The sequence below is a fragment of the Schistocerca gregaria genome, chromosome 3, assembly GCF_023897955.1.
Source record: "Schistocerca gregaria isolate iqSchGreg1 chromosome 3, iqSchGreg1.2, whole genome shotgun sequence".
NCBI classification, from domain to species: Eukaryota; Metazoa; Arthropoda; class Insecta; order Orthoptera; family Acrididae; genus Schistocerca; species Schistocerca gregaria.
This window is the reverse complement of record NC_064922.1, coordinates 774,070,579-774,086,155: the sequence shown is the minus strand read 5'-3', so window position 1 is coordinate 774,086,155 and position 15,577 is coordinate 774,070,579. Positions and strand designations below refer to the sequence as shown.

The following is a 15,577-nucleotide window of genomic DNA, read 5'->3' as shown; positions in this document are numbered from 1 at the left end:
TCGGTCCCTAAGCTTACACACTATTTAATCGAACTAAAACAAACTTACTCTAAGGACAACACAAACCCAGGCCCGGGGGAGGACTCGAACCTCCGACGGAGGGAGCAGCTCTGACCGTGACAAGACGCCATAGACCGCACGGCTACCCTGCACCGCATGTAATCTGAACTACGTCGGGTATATTATACTAGAAATTCGTGGTTAGCTCGCATTAATGTGACTACCACTTATGTTCGAAGACAGCGCTTAGTAACCACTCACAGACCGCAGGTAGCAACACTAGCAGTGAGAGATAGATGAAGCCTGTGGGGGGACTCTGAAAACAATGCCGTTGTTATGTAAGTAGGCTGTTTAGGTTTTTTATATTGGTAACGCCACTTAGCGCTCTGTACGAAAAATCACTGGCTGTGGTGTGCGCAGTCTGTGGCTAGTTTGCATTGTTGTCTGCCATTGAAGTGTTGGGCTGTTGGCTGTTAATAGCGCGTAGTGTTGCGCAGTTGGAGGTGAGCCGCCAGCAGTGGTGGATGTGGGGAGAGAGATGGCGGAGTTTTGAAATTTGTAAGACTGTATATCATGAATTGCCATGAACTGCTATATACATTATGACTTTTGAACACTATTGAGGTAAATACTGTGTTTGTTCTCTATTGAAATCTTTCATTTGCTAACTGTGCCTACCAGTAGTTAGTGCCTTCACTAGTTTGAATCTTTTATTTAGCTGGCAGTAGTGGCAATCGCTGTATTGCACTAGTTCGAGTAACAAATACTTTTGTGAGGTAAGTGATTTGTGAAAGGTATAGGTTAATGTTAGTCAGGGCCATTCTTTTGTAGGGATTATTGGAAGTCAGATTGCGTTGCGCTAAAGAATATAGTGTGTCAGCTTAAGCACAGTCTTGTATAATTTTTCTAAGAGGACGTTTCATATGGCGACCATGCCAGGATACCTCACTGGAATCTTCTGATATTTTCTTGTAGATCGTGTAATTAGTGTAGCTATCGTTTATTGCTAGTGTGTAATCATAGAGAGAATTTCCTTTGTAAGAAATAGGAGTGCAGCTTTTGAGCAACTGACCACCCAGAGAGACTCCGCAACAGCTGTTCAGTGACAGTTGCTGCGTATGGGCCTTCGCAGCTGATGCGACATTTACGCACCTGTGTCGCCTGCTTTTCGTCGAAAATAGAGGCTGAAGTCTGCAGGCTAATAACGCAACTGGACATTCACTGAATGATGACAGCTGCCTTTCCACATGAACCACCTTTTACGCTCCAGCAGATCAATGGCAAATGCGCAATCGTCGGAAGGATCCAGGCCGGAGGAGGGAGCACTATTGTATGCGGAATCTTTATCATGTTTTCCCTGGGTGCTCTTTTTCATTCTAAATGGCACAATGAATGAATGAAAGTAAGCATCTATCCATGGGGACCATGTCCATCCCTACATACTTTTTGCTCTTCCTTGGCACAGTGGTATCTAGTAGCAGGACTGCGTGTCATGTAGTTCTGAGTGCATGTGCGTGGTTCGAAGAACAGCAGGTTGTGACTGCTGTACTCCCCTAGCCACCAAATTCCCCGGGTTTAAGTCCAGCAGAGAATCTGTGGGACTGCTTCGATCGGGCTGTTGACGCCATGGACCCTCAACAGATACACCTAGAGCAGTTGACCACGGCACTGTAGTCAACAAGGTACCATGCAGAATGTCATTGACTCTCTTACTGCACGTCTTGTAGCGGTCCGTGGCTCAAGAAGTGGTAATTCGAGCTTTTTACATGAAGTCACCTTAATGTGAGACGACAGTGTAAGTTCTGCTATGTGAGTAGTCATTTACACTGACGATGCTCTAGGCATATCAACATGTTTAGCGGTACATTTCCAATGTAGTTTACAGTGTAAATGCTGCGAGATCATGAACATGAATTAACAAGGCATCGGATATGAGATGACAATGATTATTTCTGTTTACATTCTGCCATAAACGTCTGCAAATAAAATAGACATTATGACTGATGATAGCTGTATTGCATTTGATAGAAATATCTACAGTAAATGTTAAAAACAATGTTCAGTCAGCGGAATTAAATCAATAGATTAGCGACGACGACGAAATATGAGACTTTGAAGTGTTTGAGATGTGGTATAACAGAAGAATTTTTTGTTTTGTTTTTTGGTCATCAGCCTTCTGACTGGTTTGATGCGGCCCGCCACAAATCCCTCTCCTGTGTTAACCTCTTCATCTCAGAGTAGCACTTGCAACCTATGTCCTCAATTATTTGTTGGATGTATTGCAACCTCTGTCTTCCTCTACTGTTTTTGCCCTCTACATCTCCCCCTAGTACCACGGAAGTCATTCCCCCATGTCTTAACAGATGTCCTATCATCCTGTCCCTTCTCTTATCAGTGTTTTCCAAGTATTCGATTCCTCTCCGATTCTGCGCAGAACCTCCTCATTCCTACTTTATCAGTCCACCTAATTTTCAACATTCTTCTGTAGCATCACATCTCAAATGCTTCGATTATATTCCGCTCCGGTTTTCCCACAGTCCATGTTTCACTACCGTACAATGCTGTACTCCTATCAGAAATATCTTCCTCAAATTAAGGCCGACATTTGATGTTAGTAGACTTCTCTTGGCCACGAATTCCCTTTTTGCCATTGCTAGTCTGCTTTTGATTTCCTGCTTCCTCCATCAGTCTTTGGTTATTTTACTGCCTAGGTAGCAGAATTCCTTAACTTCATCTACTTCGTGACCATCAATCCTGATGTTAAATTTCTTGCAGTCCTCATTTCTACTACTTATGATTACCTTCGTCTTCCTACGATTTATTCTCAACCCATACCCTGTACTCATTAGACAGTTCATTCCGTTCAGCAGATCATGTAATTTTTCTTGACTTTCATTCAGGATAGCAATGTCATCAACGAATCGTATCATTGATGTCCTTTCACCTTGAATTTTATTTCCGCTCCTGAACTTTTCTTCTATTTCCATCATTGCTTCCTCAACGTACAGATTGAACAGTAGGGATGAAAGGCTTCATCGTTGTCTTACACCCTTTTTAATACGAACACTTCGTTCTTGGACGTCCACTCTTATTATTCCCTCTTCGCTGTTGTGCATATTGTATATGACACGTCTCTCCCTCCAGCTTACCTCCTACTTTTCTCAGAATTTCGAACATCTTGCACCATTTTACATTGACAAACGCTTTTTCCAGGTCGACAAATCCTATGAACGTGCCTTGATTTTTCTTTAGTCTTGCTTCCATTATTAACTTCAACGTCCGAATTGCTTCTCTGATGCCTTTACTTTTCCTACAGCCAAGTTGATCCTCATCTAGCGCAACCCCAATTTTCTTTTCCATTCTTCTGTGTATCATTCTAGTAAGCAATTGGGATGCATGAGCTCTTAAGCTGATTGTGCGATAATTCTCGCACTTGTCAGCTCTTGCCGTCTTCGGAATTGTGTGAACGATATTTTTCCAATAGTCAGAAGGTATGTCGCCAGACCCACACAGTCAACACACCAACGTGAATAGTCATTTTATTGCCACTTGTCCCAACGATTTTAGAAATTCTGATGGAATGATATCCATCCCTTCTCCCTTATTTGATCTTAGGTCCTCCTAAGGTTTTTTAAATTCTAATAGTGGATCCCCTATCTCTTCTCAGTCGACTCCTGTTTCTTCTTTTATAACATTAGACAAATCTTTCCCATCGTGGAGACTTTGAATGTATTCCTTCCAGATGTCTGCTCTTTCCTCTGCATTTGACAGTGGTATTCTCGTTGCACTCGTAATGTTACTACCCTTGCTTTTAATGTCACCGAAGGTGCTGAGTCTGTCCTTCCAACAATCATTTCTTTTTCGATTTCTTCACTTTTTCCTGCAGCCATTTCGTCTTAGCTTCCCTACATTTCCTATTTACTTGATTCCTCAGCGACTTGTGTTTCCCTATTCCTGAGTTTCCCCGAACATTTTTGTGCTTCCGCCTTTCATCGATCAGTTGGTGTATTTCTTCTGTTACCCATAGTTTCTTCACAGTTGCCTTCTTTGTATCTAAGTTTTCCTTCCAAACTTCTGTGATGGCCCTTTCGAGAGATGTCTATTCCTCTTCAACTGTACTGCCTACTGAGTTATTCCTTATTGCTGTATCTATAGCCTTAGAGAACTTCAAGCGTATCTCGTCATACCTTAGTGTTTCCGTTTACCACTTCTTCACGCATTGATTCTGCCTGACTAATGTGTTAAACTTCAGCCTACTCTTCATCACTACTATATTGTGATCAGATTCTATTTCCGCTCCTGGTTACGCCTTATAATCCAGTATCTGCTTTCGGTATCACTGTCTGACCATGATGTAATCTAACTGAAATCTTCCCGTATCACCTGGCCTTTTTCACGTATACCTCCTACTCTTCTGATTCTTGAAGAGCATATTCGTTATTACTAGCTGAAACTTCTTACAGAGCTCAATTATTCTTTCCCCTCTTTTATTCCTTGTGAGAAGCCCATGTTCTCCTGTAACCTGTTCTTCTACTCCTTCCCCTACAAATGCATTCCAGTCTTCCATGACAATTAGGTTTTCATATCCCTTTACATATTGTAATACCCTTTCAATATCCTCATAAACTTTCTCTATTTCTTCACCTTCAGCTTGCATCGTCGGAATATATACCTGAACTATCGTTGTCTGTGTTCGTTTCCTGTCGATTCAGATAAGAACAATCCTATCAATGAACTGTTCACAGTGACATAATCTCTGCACTACCTTCTTATTCATAACGAATCCTACTCCCGTTATAATTTTTTTGCTGCTGTTGATATTACCCTATACTCATCTGTGCAGAAATCCTCGTCTTCTTTCCACTTCACTTCACTGACCCCTACTGTACCTAGATTGAGATTCTGATTTTCTATTTTCCCTCCCACGTTCAAGCTTCAGACATTCTACGCCCCGACTCGTAGAATGTTATCCTTTCGTTGATTATTCAATCTATTTCTCATGGTAACCTTCCCCTTGGCAGTCCCCTCCCGGAGATCCGAATTTGGGTCTATTCCGGAAAATTTTGTCAATGAAGAGATCATCACGACACTACTTCAATTAGAGGCCACATGCTACGTGTCTTTAATGCAGTGGTTTCCATTGCTTCTGCATCCTCATGCCGCTGATCGTTGATGATTCTTTCGCCTTTAGGAGCAGTTTCCCACCCGTAGGACAAGAGAGTGTCCAGAACCTCTGTCCGCTCCTCCACCCTCTTTGACAGGGCCGTTGGCAGAATGAGGGGTAACTTCTTATGCCGGAAGTCTTCGGCCACTAATGCTGATTAAAATCAAAATTTAAGCTGTGGCGGGATTAGAACCAGGGATTGAAGACATCTTGATTATGAATAACTTTCATTTTGTTCGGTATCATTTGTTGCGTTTGGTCTGGAAGGACGTCACAGGACATCTGTTCAAGTTGATAGTTATTTCCTTTACTCGCTTTTTTTTTTTTTTTAATTACAGAGGGCTAGTGCTTCTCTGACTGAACACGCTGAGCTACCGTCCCGGCTCCCTAGACTAGGGTACAGAAGGACATTGAAAATTAAATAGAGCGTAAGATAAGAAACGAGGAGATTCTCTGCAGAATCAGTGAGGAAAGGAATGTGTGGAAAACTAAAAGAAGGGATGTGATAATGCATCCGTTAATAAAATGTGCCACATATTTCGTGGACCTACAAGGACTGTGTAGAGAACAAATTATAGGGGAAGACGGAGATAAGGATTTGCTTCTAAGAGTCGTCAGGATAAACCTCTCTGCTGTTTCGGCAGATATCTGCAGTTCAGTTTTTACGTTATATATCTAGAGCCACACCAAAGAAATACTACTCATGACGTCTTTATGAGAGGCCTAGTGTAGACGAAAATCTGCTGCTTGTTTCCCGTCACTAACAAATGAATTAAATTGGAATTTTTCGTTGTCATTTGGTACATCCGTCCCAAATTAATATAATCTCATATTCATTATACAGAAATATGTTTACAGGGAAATTAAAACTGAAGGAAGAACAGTACTGGAGCTGCGACTGAGCAGCGCTGTTACTCGACGGTGCCAGTCAGTGCAGGCCAGGTAAATGCTGTGGTTGCTGGAAAACTGCTGATGTTTTGTGTTTTCGTGCCCTTGTTAATACATACCGATAAAATGAATATCACAATAGGTTAATTTGGGACCGTTCTATCGAATGCGCACGTAAAATTTCGCTTTAAAAATTATCTTGTACATAACGGGGAACATACCGGTGCTCTCCTTCGACACTGAACGTCTCATGAAAGACATGATCAACAGTATTTGTTTGGTTTGACTCCAGTTGCACACCGCTGAAAGGAAACCGCAAATATCTGTCGAAACACCAGCCAAAATGCACCTTACGACCCTTACGAATGGTTCAAATGGCTCTGAGCACTATGGGACTTGACATCTGAGGTCATCAGTGCCCTAGAACTTAGAACTACTTAAACCTAACAAACCTAAGGACATCACACACATCCATGGCCGAGGCAGGATTCGAACCTGCGACCGTAGCAGACGTGCGGTTCCGTACTGAAGACCCTTACGAGAGACACACTGTTTACACAAATTTATTGAAGACGTTGAATGTAGCTGATGTTCTGAGATGTAAATGTTAATACAGAGAGAAACGTTGGCGAGCCGCTTCAAAGCAGCCAGGAGATGTCTTCCACTTCAAAAGAATGTTTCGTCTTAAGTAAGTAAGTGTGTAACTGCAGAAACTGATTACTAACCGTTTTAGAGCTGCCTGTGCACTACTTTTTCTTAGCGTAATTAATCTCTGATGTGTTATCTTCTTATTCTGCAAATAGTTTCAGGTGTTGCTTCTGCTCCCGCTCTTAAAAGATATGATTATTACAGATGTCGCAACAGCATTTCAATTACTTGAGCAAGCGGTCGCGGTAACTGCACTTGGGCGTCATTAGGGCTTCTAACACGCAATGGAAGCGGTCTCATAACGGAAAAGCTGAAGTTGACGAAGAGGCAGCGTCTGTTGCAAACCGGAGGCTGGCGTCTTATGTAACAGCGGCAGGAGCAGCACCGCTCTGACTGCTTTCTGGTGGATTTCCTTCTGGCACGGCCAGGGCTATCTCTGTGTCCACCCCCACCGTCGAAATTGTAAGCCACTTCCGTGAAACCTGTTCGGCGTTCCTGCGTAGTTGATACGTACAACACACTGTTTCCCATAATACGAAAATACCAGTGGAAGCTGAGATATTCGTGTTGTGTCAGATTAGCGTCCACTTTGACCCAGATGATGGACTAACAAAATGACCTTTGGCTTGTTTCGCATTGGTTTGTCTCATTCATTTACAACTACACTCCTGGAAATTGAAATAAGATAACCGTGAATTCATTGTCCCTGGGGTCAGATACATCACATGATCACAATTACAGAACCACAGGCACATAGACACAGGCAACAGAGCATGCACAATGTCGGCACTAGTACATTGTATATCCACCTTTCGCAGCAATGCAGGCTGCTATTCTCCCATGGAGACGATCGTAGAGATGCTGGATGTAGTCCTGTGGAACAGCTTGCCATGTCATTTCCACCTGGCGCCTCAGTTAGACCAGCGTTCGTGCTGGACGTGCAGACCGCGTGAGACGACGCTTCATACAGTCCCAAACATGCTCAATGGGGGACAGATCCGGAGATCTTGCTGGCCAGGGTAGTTGACTTACACCTTCTAAAGCACGTTGGGTGGCACGGGATACATGCGGACGTCCATTGTCCTGTTGGAACAGTTCCCTTGCCGGTCTAGGAATGGTAGAACGATGGGTTCGATGACGGTTTGGATGTACCGTGCACTATTCAGTGTCCCCTCGACGATCACCAGAGGTGTACGGCCAGTGTAGGAGATCGCTCCCCACACCATGATGCCGGGTGTTGGCCCTGTGTGCCTCGGTCGTATGCAGTCCTGATTGTGGCGCTCACCTGCACGGCGCCAAACACGCATACGACCATCATTGGCACCAAGGCAGAAGCGACTCTCATCGCTGAAGACGACACGTCTCCATTCGTCCCTTCATTCATGCCTGTCGCGACACCACTGGAGGCGGGCTGCACGATGTTGGGGCGTTAGCGGAAGACGGCCTAACGGTGTGCGGAACCGTAGCCCAGCTTCATGGAGACGGTTGCGAATGGTCCTCGCCGATACCCCAGGAGCAACAGTGTCCCTAATTTTCTGGGAAGTGGCGGTGCGGTCCCCTACGGCAATGCATAGGATCCTACGGTCTTGGCGTGCATCCGTGTGTCGCTGCGGTCCGGTCCCAGGTCGACGTGCACGTGCACATTCCGCCGACCACTGGCGACAACATCGATGTACTGTAGAGACCTCACGCCCCACGTGTTGAGCAATTCGGCGGTACGTCCACCCGGCCTCCCGCATGCCCACTATACGCCCTCGCTCAAAGTCCGTCAACTGCACATACGGTTCACGTCCACTCTGTCGCGGCATGCTACCAGTGTCGAAGACTGCGATGGAGCTCCGTATGCCACGGCAAACTGGCTGACACTGACGGCGGCGGTGCACAAATGCTGCGCAGCTAGCGCCATTCGACGACCAACACCGCGGTTCCTGGTGTGTCCGCTGTGCCGTGCGTGTGATCATTGCTTGTACAGCCCTCTCGCAGTGTCCGGAGCAAGTATTGTGGGTCTGACACACCGGTGTCAATGTGTTCTTTTTTCCATTTCCAGGAGTGTATTTTCTTTCTGATACGGTAGGTGACCGAGATTCACCGCGTGGAGTGGCCACGTGATTTGAGACGCCATGTAACGAATTGCGTGGCCCCTCCCACCGAAGGTTCGAATCCCCCCTCGGGTGTGTATTGTTCTTAGCATAGGTTAGTTTTAGTTAGTTTAAATTGTGTGTAGGTCTAGGGACCGAGGACCTCAGTAGTTTGATCCCTTAGGAATTCACACACATTTGAACATTTCAACATTGGACTGAGATTCGGGCAGAAGCCCAAACTTCACTTGATCAGTCTGAAATTTTACCCTTCATCTTACTGTTTTATGCCACATAAAATCATCATCACTGGAGTTTGGTGATCATCTGCCATCTTCAGACTTATATTCTATTGAATATACACTGACTACTTTGCATAACGGACTACCGGCACGAAAAACTCAGAGGATGCCATAAAGTTTAAGGTAACAGTTATTAGAAGACATGGTTTCACACTATTTTATATAGTTACAATGCTTGACAAAAAGCGAAGCGCACAGAAGTCATCGGATGTCAGTGCGCTTCATACACGTACACACCATTTGCACGTATGTAAATGTTTAGATTTGCAATTTTCTGTGATAGGCAGCGGCCTTCGGAGTGCTTTGATGTTGTCCCTGTTTAGTATTGTTACCAGGCCTACTACTGTATGTAACAGCCGTAAAAGCGTCAGTTGCTGATCACTGAAGGTCATGGTTATGTCATATGCATGTGAGAGACAGCGTTATCAAGTGCTGACAGAGTTTCAAAGAGGTTCCATTGTGGATCTACATACAGCCGGCTGGTCGAATCTAACAATCAGATTTCTGGGGCATTGGGATATTTCCTGTCGACCACAACTCACCGTCACAAGGTAGGATCACTGAAGGTTAGATATACTTTTCGTTCCAATAGAAACATAGTGAGGATATCCTGCAAGATACAGAAAATTTCAGAAACAAGAATACACAATATATATTCACAAAGAACAACAGATACGCTAATGTGCCTTCCGCACATCCTAAGTGAAATGCTCCCAATGAATGAGGAGTAAGCTAAAAACAATCTCAAACATATTTTCATTTAAAAGGTAGTAATAAACTTGCCACAACAATGCATATGTTCAATACAGTGAAATACATATAATTCTTAGGCTGTTGTAGCCATGCATCATGAAATAGAAAAATATTTTTACAAAACTTATTTCCAGTGATCGCATTACAACATTGAATTTGCGCAGAATTATTTGATATTATTAGTAACGTACATAAATCAGTCAGTTCTGATATTAAATGCATCAGTGGAGTAGAAAGAGCTGCTGGTAAACTTTCCGGGATGTGAGGTTGCGGTCCAAGAAACTCTTCTGTTCCTGACGTTTCGCCCACGACTGCGCTGGACATCTTCAGAGGCGCTCTACCGCTGAGTCTTGCCGAGTGGACGAAACGTCTTGGACCACGACCTAAAATCTCGAAAGGTTTACCAGCAGCTACCGGGTGATCAAAAAGTCAGTATAAATTTGAAAGCTTTATAAAACACGGAATAATGTAGATAGAGAGGTAAATGCTTGTAATGACATGGTGTTTTATTAGAACCGAAAAAAAACAACAGAGTATTGCTAGACGCGTGAAAGATCTCTTGCGCGCGTCGTTTGGTGATGATCGTGTGCTCAGCCGCCACTTGCGTCATGCTTGGCCTCCCAGGTCCCCAGACCTCAGTGCGTGAGATTGTTGCCTTTCGGGTTACCTGAAGTCGCAAGGGTATCGTGATCGACAGACAGCTCTAGGGATGCTGAAAGACAACATCCGACGTCAATGCCTCACAGTAACTCCGGATATGCTTTACAGTGCTGTTCACAACATTATTCCTCGACTACAGCTGTTGTTGAGGAATGATGGTGGAAATATTGAGCATTTCCTGTAAAGAACATCATCTTTGCTTTGTCTTACTTTGTTATGCTAATTATTGCTATTCTGATCAGATGAAGTGCCATCTGTCGGACATTTTTTGAACGCTTGTATTTTTTGGTTCTAATAAAACCCCATGTCATTCCAGGCATATGCGTCAATTTGTACCTCTCTATCTACATTATTCCGTGATTTATTCAGTTGTCAAATTTATACTGACTTTTTGATCACCCGGTATATTACCCTGCTGTGAAAGCCTTCATTCTAGGAGTAGAAAGAGTTGGCCACCAGTGAGTCCTTTACCTAAGTTGACTATCGTCGGCGAGTATGGCGGCGACATGGTGAGCAGCCCCGTTCTTTCAATGTCTTGGAAAGCCACAGCGGTGTCATACCTAGCGCCATGGTATGGGATTCATCGAACATGACTTCAGGTTACGGCTGGTAGTGACTGGAAGAAGTCTGACAGCACACGAAAGCCCTTCGCCCTCACGTGTTATCTCTCATGCGGCAGCATTGTGATACTTACTTATGTGGGCAGCAAGGTCCCCAAATCTGTCCCTGTTAGAACATGTATGGGAGCAGCGTCGACGTTGACTCCGTTCTGGTGCCACTGTCCAAGATATCGAAGACGAGGTAAAAACACTGTGGCTCACCTTGCCTCAGAAGAAGATGCAATGGCTTTATGAAACCCTTTCCAACCAAATAAGTGAATGCATCCAGAGCAGAGGAGCTGCAACGTTATGCTGATAAGTATGCTCATACTTCCAAGTTCTTTGTAAATTTGACTATATCACATACCATCTGAACCCATGAAGTTTCATTTCGCTTCCTTCTCCCTTTCTATGTGCCTTAATTTTTTTGCCATATGGGGTATTTTGAACTTTTCGTTATCTAAATTATTCCAAAGTCACAATGATAAAATTTTTACAATGGTAGATTCATGCCTACTAAATTCTGAAAAACCCAAACAGTCCCATTTTTGTTTCAAATTCTGGCTCGATTATCTTTATTATGTGAGTGAACTGGGACACAAGCAATTCCACACACTGGGTAATGGTACAACATGATACTCCAGACTGTTTCTCATCTTAACACATCATTGGACAATGATGTTGGAGGGCTTTGTAGTTGCTTTGTCTTACATCATGATTCACAGACAGAATCATCAACTGTACACATGGCATATTTTCTTGATTAGGAGGAGGTCATTAATGAAGTTCCACAAGGATCAGTTTCTCATTAAGTATTAACGATCTTCCAATCAATACATCAAGTAGAATTAATTCGTTTTGCATATCATAGGATTATAACCATTGCCAGTAGACATGAAGCAACAAATGAAATTGTAAGTACCATATTTAGAGGGATTGTGGGCTGAATTTCCGCTGAATTATCCTCCTCTTAAATTTAATAAGACACAGCTTACTCATTTCTGCTGCTCAAGGAGTACAACACAATAGATAAATTTAAATCGTGGAAAATTCTTCAATTTTAGTGGAATACGTACTGATAACTGAAACGGAATGAAATACACATTTTAGAGATCCTTAAACAGCCCAGTTCTGTCTCCTTTTAAAACTGCAAGCCTTGGAAGGATACATTAACTAATGTCATAGGGAGCCATATTGTGGGGAAACTCATCAGTGAGAAAGTAAGTTTTTATTGTACAAAAGCCTCATATTAGAGTATATCTCAAACTACTTATCAGAGAATTATATATTTTAGTTACAGAATCACAATGCATATTTTCTCTCACATAATTTGTTGCATATAATCCATTATGCCCCCCCATGAACCATGGACCTTGCCGTTGGTGGGGAGGCTTGCGTGCCTCAGCGATACAGATGGCCGTACCGTAGGTGCAACCACAACAGAGGGGTATCTGTTGAGAGGCCAGACAAACATGTGGTTCCTGAAGAGGGGCAGCAGCCTTTTCAGTAGTTGCAGGGGCAACAGTCTGGATGATTGACTGATCTGGCCTTGCAACATTAACCAAAACGGCCTTGCTGTGCTGGTACTGCGAACGGCTGAAAGCAAGGGGAAACTACAGCCATAATTTTTCCGAGGACATGCAGCTTTACTGTATGATTAAATGATGATGACATCCTCTTGGGTAAAATATTCCGGGGGTAAAATAGTCCCCCATACGGATCTCCAGGCGGGGACTACTCAGGAGGACGTCGTTATCAGGAGAAAGAAAACTGGCGTTCTACGGATCGGAGCGTGGAATGTCAGATCCCTTAATCGGGCAGGTAGGTTAGAAAATTTAAAAAGGGAAATGGATAGGTTAAAGTTAGATATAGTGGGAATTAGTGAAGTACGGTGGCAGGAGGAACAAGACTTTTGGTCAGATGAATACAGGTTTATAAATACAAAATCAAACAGGGGTAATGTAGGAGTAGGTTTAATAATGAATAAAAAAATAGGAGTGCGGGTAAGCTACTACAAACAGCATAGTGAACGCATTATTGTGGCCAAGATAAACACAAAGCCCATGCCTACTACAGTAGTACAAGTTTATATGCCAACTTGCTCTGCAGATGATGAAGAAATTGATGAAATGTATGATGAGATAAAAGAAATTATTCAGGTAGTGAAGGGAGACGAAAATTTAATAGTCATGGGTGACTGGAATTCGTCAATAGGAAAAGGGGAGAAGGAAACATAGTAGGTGATTATGGATTGGGGCTAAGAAACGAAAGAGGAAGCCGTCTGGAAGAATTTTGCACAGAGCATAACTTAATCATAGCTAACACTTGGTTCAAGAATCATAAAAGAAGATTGTATACATGGAAGAATCCTGGGGATACGAAAAGGTATCAGATAGATTATATAATGGTAAGACAGAGATTTAGGAATCAGGTTTTAAATTGTAGGACATTTCCAGGGGCAGATGTGGACTCTGACCACAATCTATTGGTTATGACCTGTAGATTAAAACTGAAGAAACTGCAAAAAGATGGGAATTTAAGGACATGGGATCTGGATAAGCTGAAAGAACCAGAGGTTGTACAGAGTTACAAGGAGAGCATAAGGGAACAATTGACAGCAATGGGGGAAAGACAGTAGAAGAAGAATGGGTAGCTCTGAGGGATGAAGTAGTGAAGGCAGCACAGGATAAAGTGGGTAAAAAGACGAGGGCTGCTAGAAATCCTTGGGTAACAGAAGAAATATTGAATTTAATTGATGAAAGGAGAAAATATAAAAATGCAGTAAATGAAGCAGGCAAAATGGAATACAAACGTCTCAAAAATGAGATCGACAGGAAGTGCAAAATGGCTAAGCAGGGATGGCTAGACGACAAATGTAAGGATGTAGAGGCTTATCTCACTAGGGGTAAGATAGATACTGCCTACAGGAAAATTAAAGAGACCTTTGGAGAGACGAGATCCACGTGTATAAATGTCAAGAGCTCAGATGGCAACCCAGTTCTAAGCAAAGAAGGGAAGGCAGAAAGGTGGAAGGAGTATATAGAAGGTTTATACAAGGGCGATGTACTTGAGGACAATATTATGGAAATGGAAGAGGATGTAGAAGAAGACGAAATGGGAGGTAAGATACTGCGTGAAGAGTTTGACAGAGCACTGAAAGCCCTGAGTCGAAACAAGGCCCCCGGAGTAGACAACATTCCATTAGAACTATTGACGGCATTGGGAGAGCCAGTCATGACAAAACTCTACCAGCTGGTGAGCAAGATGTATGAGACAGGTGAAATACCCTCTGACTTCAAGAAGAATATAATAATTCCAATCCCAAAGAAAGCAGGTGCTGACAGATGTGAAAATTACCGAACTATCAGTTTAATAAGTCACAGCTGCAAAATACTAACGCGAATTCTTCACAGACGAATGGAAAAACTGGCAGATGCGGAAGTCGGGGAGGATCAGTTTGGATTCCGTAGAAATATTGGAACACGTGAGGCAATACTGACCTTCCGACTTATCTTAGAAGAAAGATTAAGAAAAGGTAAACCTACGTTTCTAGAATTTGTAGACTTAGAGAAAGCTTTTGACAATGTTGACTGGAATACTCTCTTTCAAATTCTGAAGGTGGCAAGGGTAAAATACAGTGAGCGAAAGGCTATTTACGATTTGTACAGAAACCAGATGGCAGTTATTAGAGTCGAGGGGCATGAAAGGGAAGCAGTGATTGGGAAAGGAGTGAGACAGGGTTGTAGCCTCTCCCCGATGTTATTCAATCTGTATATTGAGCAAGCAGTAAAGGAAACAAAAGAAAAATTTGGAGTAGGTATTAAAATTCATGGAGAAGAAGTAAAAACTTTGAGGTTCGCCGATGACATTGTAATTCTGTCAGAGACGGCAAAGGACTTGGAAGCGCAGTTGAACGGAATGGGTAGTGTCTTGAAAAGAGAATATAACATGAACATCAACAAAAGCAAAACGAGGATAATGGAATGTAGTCAAATTAAATCGGGTGATGCTGAGGGAATTAGATTAGGAAATGAGACACTTAAAGTAGTAAAGGAGTTTTGCTATTTAGGAAGTAAAATAACTGATGATGGTCGAAGTAGAGAGGATATAAAATGTAGACTGGCAATGGCAAGGAAAGCGTTTCTGAAGAAGAGAAATTTGTTAACATCGAATATAGATTTATGTATCAGGAAGTCGTTTCTGAAAGTATTTGTTTGGAGTGTAGCCATGTATGGAAGTGAAACATGGACAATAACTAGTTTGGACAAGAAGAGAATAGAAGCTTTCGAAATGTGGTGCCACAGAAGAATGCTGAAGATTAGATGGGTAGATCACGTAACTAATGAGGAGGTATTGAATAGGATTGGGGAGAAGAGAAGTTTGTGGCACAACTTGACTAGAAGAAGGGATCGGTTGGTAGGACATGTTTTGAGGCATCAAGGGATCACAAATTTAGCATTGGAGGGCAGCGTGGAGGGTAAAAAT

General features: G+C 42.9%; 1 protein-coding gene across 4 annotated transcripts in view; it reads right to left on the bottom strand.

Moving 5' to 3' along the window:
- Nucleotides 1-15,577, bottom strand: part of LOC126355249 (uncharacterized) — an 85,024-nt gene that overhangs the window by 54,314 nt on the left and 15,133 nt on the right. The gene's annotated exons all lie outside the window — the stretch shown is intronic.